Here is a 10,781-nt window from a genome sequence, read left to right as displayed (position 1 = left end):
TACCTTGACCACTAATACTGCTGACATGAAGTCTTAATTGCATCCTGCAATTATATCCATGCCTGATACTTTAATATAAGCAATTTACTTTTATATTCTTGCAGTGATTTAATTTTGAGCTATTTTTTAACCCATACACACACACACACACACACACACACACACACACACACCCAACAGAGGATTATTAGTTTGTCATCATACTAAATATATTGCCCCATGTCAATTTCAGTTGTTTCTTATAAGCAAAATAAATATGAATTATTTTTCTTTAAAATAATCTTAAGCATGCATGAAATGAAGGATATATCTAAGCATTATAAAATGTCTCCTAGTAGTAGCCAAGATACCATGTGTTTTGGTGAACATATCACAACGATATAGATGCTGCATCTCTACATTCAAAATATTTTCACCCATAAAAATTGATACTTATAAAAACACATTCTACAAAATAAATATGATTTGACCTTACAAGGACTTTAAGCTCTAAAATCTCTGTAGATTCTAGTGTAGAAAATCTCTGTAGATTCTAAAATACCACACAGAATTGGTAAAAAGTTAAAATATGGCTGTCAAATTTTAAAATAAATATGCATTCAAAGGGGTTACCTAAGGACATTCAGTCTGAAGTCTAAAGTTATCCGCCCAAATGCTTTAGAATTATTCGTGGTTATGTTTTACAAGTATCAACATAGCTATTCTTTTAGCAGTACAGTAATTTTAAACCCACTTGAAAGCTTGTAACTCTATGTGAGCCAATCACGACCTGCATAACGCACAACTTTGACCTTCAGAACCGCCAACTCGCTCCCGGGGATCCTGCTGACGCAAAAGTAAAGGCGGTCTGCAGCCACTCGCTTCCTGATAGCCTCATAAAGAAACCTTAACATAACGCTGAAAATAAAACGAAGGGCGCTCTTCCCCTACCCTGAGCTTATTACGTTATCGAATAAAATCTCTTCCCGTCGCTTGCCTGCATCTGAAGAACGATATCAATATCTTAAGCTTTAAGGCTCTCTACTGAGCTTTCAGGACGCGGCTAAAGCGCGAGCCTCTTAAGAAAGAGGTGGCGTTTGGTTCCGGCTTTTGCGGATCCTGTGAAGAGTCTATTAATGAGGAAGGAACACTGTTCAGGCCTTGGTAGCATGTGGACGTAATTAGCCTCGCTTAGCATGTTTAGGGTCGCGGGTTCCCGCAGGAACAATCTTCTTCACCCCACGAAACTCTGGGACCGGCTACAAAGACTCCCTTGCTGCAACCTTGCAAACTAGCCATTGGATTCTTAGAGGACAACATCGATTGTAGCATTGGGCAAGAATTTGGTGGATTGGTTTTAGTTTTTTTTTGGGGGGGGCGAAGAATATTCCCTTCCGACAGAATAGCTTCGAGAAGCAGATTGCTGCTAGCTGGAAAATGAGATCCCGTGTCAGTCTTTGGCAGGTAAGATCGGCATCTTTGCCTATGGCGCATTGGAGTTATGAGGAAGAGGGATTAGTTTGTTTGCGATGAAGTATCTAATAAATAAGTATCTACTGAGAGCCATACTCGATGACCTTGGGACTTCTTCCTAGTCCTTCTACGTATATTTGTGTTTCTATCTAACTATTCATCTATGTGTCATAATGTTTTGGAATCACTTTTACTTTGGTATTGGAGGACATCGTAGTGCCCTGGACATACGTCTATAATGTGTAATGAAGTAATATGATTTAATATGAAGTCACAAAGGCTTTAGTCTTTTTTGCTCTCCTAATCACATTCTACACAAATTGTAATGCTCACCATTTTATAATGATCTGGTCCCTTTCTGACATGTTAGGTTATGTTTCCCATAAATTCTCAATCAAGAGAGACCAATGCATCAAGAGGACTGTGCAAGATAGAAAAGACTACATTAAGTCTTCAAATCTGGATCCTATAGTTTTCATTTTATTATATAACTATCATGCTATTCCTTGCAAGATCTACATATCACATTGTAAATTACTCATGTTAAAGTTAAAAAAAGTGAAAAGGTACAGAAAGTAATATGGCTTTTTATCTAAAATGTTTCCAAATAGAAATCTAGTGTTTTTTTTCTTCAGTTAACAAACACTATTGTGCTTGATGTGGTCATAAAGTTCACATTCTTACTTATAAGGCATGCTCCAGAAAACAGGAAATGGCTGTCTAGATTCACACATAGGGAAAAATATAATCTTGAATGTAAGCAAACTAGGCAGTTGACTAGTTTGTCTCTACATTTTGATTAATTTTGGAGCTGCATTTTGCAGAAATAAGTTTCAGATCTGTCTGGACTAATAGAAGCAGAAAATAGAAGATAGAAAATAGAAGAACTGCCATAGATTTAATATAGTTTGTATAAAATTGCAGCCGGTTTAAATGCACAATTGCTTTCTTTGTTCAAATTTTCCTATGAATTTAAGAGGTTTTATCAGAATGTTTCCCAGATAGAAATATTTCAGTGATTGATATAAGAAAAATATGTGAGCTGTATTTCAAAAGGTCAGATGGCCCAAGATAGCAGCAATTGTTTAGTATTTTGTATCTCTTTCTGCTCATCTGGTGGTCATAATAGATTTTTGTAGCCTGGATCTAGTAGCTCTAGTGCAGGGGTTTCAAACTTGCGGCGTCACGTGACTTGCCGCAACATATTGCAACTTTTTTCTTCTTGCCGGAGCTGGGGTGGGTATGGCTTCCACGTGACACATCTGGCCTGCAGGCCAGCAGTTTGACATCCCTGCTGTAATGTTTACTTGATAAACATATTTTATAACATTTTAGGTAAAGAAGTGTTCTGGGCAGCCTATGTTCATGCATGACAAATTATAAACCATGGTTTATTAACTACTATGGCAAAGCCAAAGCAAGCAAACCATATTATGTTTTAATATGTAGGGTGGAACAGGACATCAAGTTAATACATAGTATTAAGGATTCAATTTAAGCCAATTTGGGGGGTTAGGGGGATTTTAAGGCTGGAGGTAGGAAATTTGTTTTCTAAGCCCATCTTCACCCTGCAAAACTGGGCGGGGGGGGGGAGGAGAACAAAACACTGCCCTTCCAGCAAAATTATCTTTTCAATTATATCACCTCTGCTCTTTGGAGACTGAACTGCCATGGTTGACTTCCTACGCTGCCTGCTTGCAACAGGCAACAATAATGGGAGGGGGAAGGAAAGGCATTGGAATGTGATGGTAGTTTGGGAGGGAAACTCTGGAATGTAAGTGTGCTATCTGGAGCCAGAGACAGTTCCACCCCAAGGTCACCAACTTTGTTCTCAAAACAACCCAGGTGCAACTGATTGGTGGACAAAAGACCGTGAGAGGACTGTGAGGGGGGGAGGGAAGGGGAATTTAGTTTATGCTTTCATGCACAAAATGTTAGAACTGCTTTTTCCATTTCTGTACTTACATGGCTTTCCAATAAAGTATATTCTTGAAGAAAAAGAATGTCACAGGATGGTTAACATTAAACCAGTTCTCTCAGTAATAGTCTACCTGGACTCCACCAGGAGGTCAATCTTGAGATATTGATTACAGCCGAAGACACAGAGGAGAAAAGCCAGGAGAGATCCCAGCTTGGGAGGAACCGGCACTGCTTCATGCTGGAGTATGGACGCAAATTATTGGTATGCCTCTGAAGCAAAAAACAGAGGTCTGAGCAGCCACCTGCAGCCATAAAGCAGCAAGTGAGGGAAGTCCCTACCAGGGCTGATGACCTGCTGGGCGATGAACATGGGTAAGGCAGCAGAGGCCGAAGACCCCCTTCTCCCTACCAGGGTCAATGTGATCTGAGGCAATAAATGGCAAGTGAGGTGATTAGCCAACTGGGATGACCTTGCTGAATGGAAGATCCCAATTGCTGGTCACAGCCTGTCCAGGAAACAGTTGAGAAAGAAGTTTAGAGGGATGGAGATTTGTACAGCAATGACGCCAGGAGGCAGTGGCTGCTATTGCCTGCCTAGTGGCCATGAAAACCCTGATGGACCTGGCGATTCCCCCTCCCCCTATACTTCAGCTGATGGCACTGGTAGCCATAGTTGTGGCTGGAGCTCCAACACAAGCAGCAGTCATGCTGCCTCCTCCACTGCAACTGGCAGCACCAATGGCACCAGCTGTGGTTGGGGCCCCAGCACAAGCACTCGTAGCCAGGGTCCAAGCACTGGTGGCGACAGCCGGCATTCCACCTCCTGGATATGTTCTAATATGGGAGGATCAGCAGCCCCCCCTTAGTGGTCCAAGCTACCTAGCCCATGTCTTTGCTCAAGTTTGGCAGCAGATGGAATGTTATGGGGCGATGTACCCAGATGACGCAAATCAGATCCATGTTACAGCAATCAACCTGGAGGAGAGCACTTCAGAGTGATTGGTGTCATTGCATGATGAAGCCCAGAGCTGAATGACCTCGACGCTTTTATGCAAGCTCTACGAGAGTGATTTGAAGACCCTATAGTGGCTTGACATGCAGAAGCCTGTATCTGTTCCTTAAAGCAAGGAAAATGACCAGTGACAGAGTACATCCACAACTTCCGCTGCCTGGTCAGCCACCTAGGAGACTGGCCTTAATGCTTGCTAGTTCACCATTTCAGAGAAGGGTTAAACAAGGAGCTGTACCAGAATTACCTGCCCATGGGGTGCAGTGCAACCTATGAGCATGGTACCACATGGCCACGGAGGTGGAGATCACCCTGTTGGAATTCCATGAAGACACCAGGCATGAAACTCGACCCATTGGCCAGCAGAGAGGCAAGCAGCTCCCATAATGTCTGTGGAGATTCTCAGTCATCCAGGTCATAGTTATCCCAAAGAAGCTTTTTCACGAGGCAACTGGACTTTCTTATTTTTCTTTGAAGACATTTCGCTTCTCATCCAAGAAGCTTCTTCAGCTCCCAGGGAAGGGAGAGAAGTGCACCTCCATCCAGAGGAGGAAGACCCCAGCAGAACCTTGGTGGCTGCTTTTGCTGCTGAAAGGAGGGACACTGAGCTGCTGAATGTTTCACACCATGGCCAATGACCACCCCTCCTCCTCCAACTCAATTGAAGAAGACAAAAACTCCATTGAAGCCAAAAGAGAAAACTCATGTGGGGCAACAGGTTGGAGATGTTTGGTCAGTCCCCACATGGTGGAGAAGTTAGGAATGAAACAAAGCTAAAGAAGCCCATAGCATTTCCCCAGCTAGATGGTTCAATAACAGGTGGACTGCCGACAACCTGCCTAACTGAGCCTGTGAAGCTAAAAGTCGGGACCCGCACAGAGACTATTTGATTTATTGTGGCTCGGGGATGACAGAAGCCATGGTCCTGGGCCCAGTGTGGTGGAAAAAATGGAGCCTATCTGTCAGTTGGGACAGAGACAAGTGGCAGATGTGAAAGAAAGCATCCAGCCAGCAAGAGTTAGGGAAAGTACTAAGAAGCTGCCATGTGCCTACAGTAAAGAAAGTGAAAGCGGAAACAGTCAATTTACTAAAAGAGAGTGATAGCTCAGAATCACTGATACTCAAGGAATATTGTAACCTGGCAAAGGTCTTTGGTGAAAGGGAATCTGACACGCTTTTGCCCCACTATCCCACAGACTGTATGATTGAACTTGTATCTGGGGCTAAGCTGCCAAAGCTATGTTCAATGACACCCAGGGAGATGGGAGAGCTCCGTACATTCATAGGCAAGAACTTAGCTAGGGGCTTCATTCAACCGGTGAAGTCGAGAATGGTGGCCCCTGTGCTCTTCAGAGAGAAGATGGGTCCCTTAAGCTGTATGTCAACTATAGAGCACTAAATTTTATGTGTGTGAGGAATTTGTACCCCCTCCTTTTAATGAAAGACATGTTGGGCCACTTTGCAGAGGGGAAATTTTTCACAAAGCTAGACTTGACGGAGGTGTACTACCAAGTGAGAATTAAGCAGTGGATGAATGGAAGACAGTGTTCAACTGCCCTCTAGGTTGCTACCAATTCCAGGTAATACCATTTGGGCTACAAGGAGTCCCCACAGTGTTCATGTAGTTAATAAATGAGGTCTTACATGAGCACTTGTACAAGGAGGTTGTGGTGTAACTGGTTGATATACTGATCTGTACCAATACCAAGAGAAGCATGTGAAGTTTGCCGGGTGGTGCTTGAGAAATTGTGGAAGACTCAGCTTTTTGTGAAACTGTCCAAGTGTGATTTCCATAAGACCAGCTTGGACTACCTAAGCTATCAAATCTTGAATGATGGCATAGAGATGGATCCTAAGAAGGTCCAAGCATTCCTAGAGTGGGTGCCTCCATAAACAAGGAGACAACTACAAAGTTTCCTTGGCTTCACTAACTTCTATTATTAGTTCATCCCCATGTTTGCTCAGATGGCCCTACTAATCACGAACCTGGCCATGGGTGCGGTGCTGCTTCAGAAGAACACAAAGGGAGAATTACAGCTATGTGCTTACACCTCCCGTAAGCTCTCTGAGACTGAGAGACAATGGGCTGTCTGGGAGAAGGAAGCCTATGCGGTCTGTTGGGCCCTCCTTACTTGGAGACAATTCCTGGAGGGCAGTAAAATCCCTTTTCAAGTGTGTATAGACCAGTGTTTCTCAACCTTGACAATTTTAAGGCATGTGGACTTCAACTCCCAGAATTCCACAGCCAGCATTGAAGTCCACATGCCTTAAAATTGTCAAGGTTGAGAAACACTGGTATAGACCATAAAAATCTAGAAGTATTGAGGGTCCCTGAAAGCTTTCTCCCAAACAGGTCCAGTGGGCCCAATACTTCGACTGATTCAACTTCATCCTTTGCTACCTACCAAGAGGCTGGAGCTTCTTGGCAGTCTCCCTTTCCCAGATACCACTATATAATATTGCTCAAGAGGAGGTAGTCAACTCCATCATTCCCTCCAAGCAAATAGCATCAGCCCTCATGAGACAGTAGGAAGCATCGTTATCAACATTGACCAAGGACCTAACTCGGCCACTAAAAGAAGCCCTGGCAGGGGATTAGTGGTTCCAGCAATACAAGAATGAGCTGTCATTAAGCAATGGATTGGACTGACTGTACAGTAAGCTATATGTCCTGGTGAACCAGAGGATTTTAGTATTGCAACAAAGCCATGATGCAAAGGCAGCGGAGCATTTTGGTTTTGTGAAAATCCTTCACCTTGTAAAGAGACAGTTTTGGTGGCCACAAATGAAGAAGGACATAGAAACATACGTAGCCAGTTGTCCTGTATGCTCTTCGGTGAAAAGGCTAACCTGCAAGTCTCCAGAACTTTTACAGATGGTAGGCCCCTGGAGGGAGATATTAAGGACTTTATTGTAAAGATGCTGAAGAGTGCTGGGGACACTGTGATCTGGATCATTACAGACTTATTTTCTAAATTAGGGCTTTTCAACCTTTTCATCCATTGAACCACTTTTAGGATATGGCAACATCCGAGTACCACGAGTCGCCTTGCAAGGTGCCAAAAACTTGATGACCCAAAAAAAGGAAAAAAGTGATAAAGTACAGGTAGTCCTAGACTTATAACAGTTCGCTTAGTGACTGTTCGAAGTTACAGTGGCACTGAAAAAAGTGCCCCCCAAGCCACAACCAAGCAAGACACCTGCCTGCCTGCCCAGCCGCGCTCTTCCTCCTGTCCGAGGTTTTCATTGTTGTGAGCATTTCTGTTGAGGATTGGGGGTGGGGTGGGGGGTGTTTGGTTTTTATTCCCCCCATCTGCTGGGTGGTTGCAGCAGGTTTTGGTCACTTCATATGACCCTGGGACACTGTGACCGTCATAAATATGAATCAATTGCCAAGCATCTGAATGTAAATCACAAGACCCTGGAGATGCTGCAACATTCCAGCTGATTGGCGCTTCTTCTGGCTCAGCAGAAGTGCCAGTATCAGTGCTGCTTTCCAGCAGATTGGTGCTTCTTCTGGGCTCAGCAGAAGCGCCAGGATCAGCGCCGAGTTCCAGCTGGCACCTGGTGCTGATCCTGGCACTTCTGCTGAGCCCTGACAGCCCTGCAGCTCCAGCCATCTCTCGCTCAGGCTTGTGCGGTGCTGCCACCGGTTCAGCTCATTCCCCTCCCCTGCTACCACTTTTCTAGGATGGTTGCGTACCACCTGCCAGGTGCCAATGTACCACAGGTGATACTTGTACCACTGGATGAAAAGCTCTGTTCTAAATAAGCCCACTTTGTGGCATGCCCTAGAATCCCCTCCGCCTGGAGGCTGGCTAAGCTCTTTATACAACACATGTATTGGCTGCATGGTATTCCAAAATGCATAATCTCAGATTGGGGGGTGTAGTTCACTTCAAAATTTTGGCAAGAATTTCTTTTTATTATTGAAAATTTTTATTTTTTCCATTTAAACATTATAAAAATACAATACAATTTTAAAATAAGATAAATTCATAACCATTGGTGCGACCCGCCCATTCCCCCCAGGCTGTGTCCACCCTTTCTTAAAACATTCCCTACTTCCCTCCTCTTTCTCTCCTCCCCTCCTATCTTTTCCCCTCCCCCTCTCCTCTCAATATCCTACTTCCTCTCTACACCTTCTCTCCTCTCATCCCTATCAAACCCATGAACGCAGCATAAGGGGAGTGCCCGGGCCGCACTCCTATAAACAACCATTATCTATACTACACTTACCCCCCCTCTTACCCTCCCTCCCACCCCCAACCCCCCTCCCTTCACTACCCAGAGCAGAATACAGGGTTAATAATAACAAAATTTAATAATAAAAAAAGAAAAAAAAAGAAAAAAGAAAAGAAAAAAGAAAATATCATAATTAACCTTTAACTCCATAACCTATAAGACAATTCTCTATAATATTTGTTATAATATTCATTCATAAAATAAATGAAACTTATTAATTCCATACTTTTTCTGAATATAATCTATCCATCTTCTCCATACAATGATGTATCTTTCTTGTATATGATCCTTTAAATAAGCAGAAAATTTTGCCATTTCAGCAAAACTAGATACTTTAAGTGTCCATTCTTCTAACGTAGGCAAAGAATCTTTCTTCCAGTATAAACCTACTAATAACCTTGCTGCAGTTACTAAATTCAACATCAAGAGTCAGGTTGTTCCACTGGTTAATTGTTCTAACTGTCAGGAAGTTTCTCCTTAGTTCTAGGTTGCTTCTCTCTTTGGTTAGTTTCCATCCATTACTTCTTGTCCTGCCTTCAGGTGCTTTGGAAAATAGCTTGACTCCCTCTTCTTTGTGGCAACCCCTGAGATATTGGAACACTGCTATCATGTCACCCCTTGTCCTTCTCTTTATTAAACTAGACATACCCAATTCCAGCAACCGTTCTTTATATGTTTTAGCCTCCAGTCCCCTAATCATCTTTGTTGCTCTTCTCTGTACTCTTTCTAGAGTCTGAACATCTTTTTACATTATGGTGACTAAAACTGGATGCAGTACCAAGTGTGGCCTTACCAAGGCATTGTAAAGTGGTATTAATACTTCACGTGATCTTGATTCTATCCCTCTGTTAATGCAGCCTAGCACTGTGTTGGCTTTTTGGGCAGCTGCAACACACTGCTGGCTCATATTTAAATGATTGTCCACTAGGACTCCGAGATCCCTCTCACAGTTACTACTATTGAGCAAGGTATCCCCTATACTATACCTGTACATTTGGTTTTTCTTGCCTAAATGTAGAACCTTACTTTTTTCACCACTGAATTTCATTTTGTTAGATATTACCCAGTGTTCAAGTCTGTCCAGATCCTCCTGTATCCTAAGCCTGTCTTTTGGAGTGTTGGCCATTCCTGCCAGCTTGGTGTCGTCTGCAAATTTGATGAGTTCCCCATCTATCCCCTCGTCCAAATTGTTGATGAAGATGTTGAAGAGCACTGGGTCCAGAACAGAACCCTGGGGCACTCCACTACACACTTCCCTCCATGTAGATGTGGTTCCATTGAGGACCATTCGCTGAATACGGCCAGTCAGCCAGCTACAGATCCATCTGGTGGTGATGCTGTCTAACCTGCATTTTTCTATCTTATCAAGCAATAGGTTGTGATCTACTTTGTCAAATGCCTTACTGAAGTCCAAGTAAATTATATCCACGGCATTCCTCTGGTCCACTAATTTTGCCACTTGGTCAAAGAATGCAATAAGATTTGTCTGGCATGATCTGTTTTTGACAAACCCGTGTTGGCTTTTAGTAATGACTTTGGAACCTGTTTGCTCACTTCAACTGTCTTGTATTCTGTATGCTTCCTGAATATTGTTATTTCATACTGTATATTAAACCACAGTTCTTTTAACATACCACTGTCAGACATTTATGTTCCTGTGTAATCACAAGAAGAAAATAAGCAAAAGGCTGTGATAGCTTATATTTTTAAACAACAGGTTATGGGCCCAGAATGAAGAAAAGCCCAGTGTGAAGTAAACAACAGAGTGAAGGAAAGCCAAGAGAAAGCAAGTGAGAACCTGACCAGTCAGAAGAACTGGGCATTGTGGTTTTGAGTGTGTTTTGACTTCTACCTTCTATACAAGGTAGAAGTCAAAAAATGGCCTCTGTTGGTGTTATGGGAGGAGGCTTTGTGGTATCCCGGCTGAATGATGTTAGCACCCCACGGTACAGGTGTTTGTGCAGCACCTCATTGATGAGCTGCATACATACTGTGGGGACCCCCTGCAACCCAAACGGCATCATCCTGAACTGGTAGTTACCAAGTGGGCAGTTGAAGGCCATCTTCCATTCATCCCCTCGTTTAATGCGGACTCTGTAATATGCCTCCCATAAATCCAACTTGGTAAACACCTCCCCCTTTGCCAGATGGGCCA

General features: G+C 43.2%; 1 protein-coding gene across 10 annotated transcripts in view; it reads left to right on the top strand.

The window, feature by feature from the left end:
• Nucleotides 1-899: 899 nt before the first annotated feature.
• The window catches only part of LOC120318111 (phosphorylase b kinase regulatory subunit alpha, liver isoform-like), a 175,501-nt gene continuing 165,619 nt past the window's right edge, over nucleotides 900-10,781 (top strand). For 9 of the 10 annotated variants that reach the window (XR_005559414.1, XR_005559416.1, XR_005559413.1 and 6 more), the window contains exon 1: nucleotides 900-1,443. The gene's annotated coding sequence lies outside the window, so the exon portion shown is untranslated. The remainder of the gene's footprint in view (nucleotides 1,444-10,781) is intronic. The other variant, XM_039365386.1, reaches the window with a different exon arrangement.

Source organism: Crotalus tigris, unplaced genomic scaffold (genome assembly GCF_016545835.1).
Source record: "Crotalus tigris isolate CLP2741 ecotype Arizona unplaced genomic scaffold, ASM1654583v1 scf7180000020065.321141, whole genome shotgun sequence".
In the NCBI taxonomy this organism is placed as follows: domain Eukaryota; kingdom Metazoa; phylum Chordata; class Lepidosauria; order Squamata; family Viperidae; genus Crotalus; species Crotalus tigris.
The sequence above is the reverse complement of the archived record's forward strand: the minus strand, read 5'-3'. Positions and strand labels throughout refer to the sequence as shown.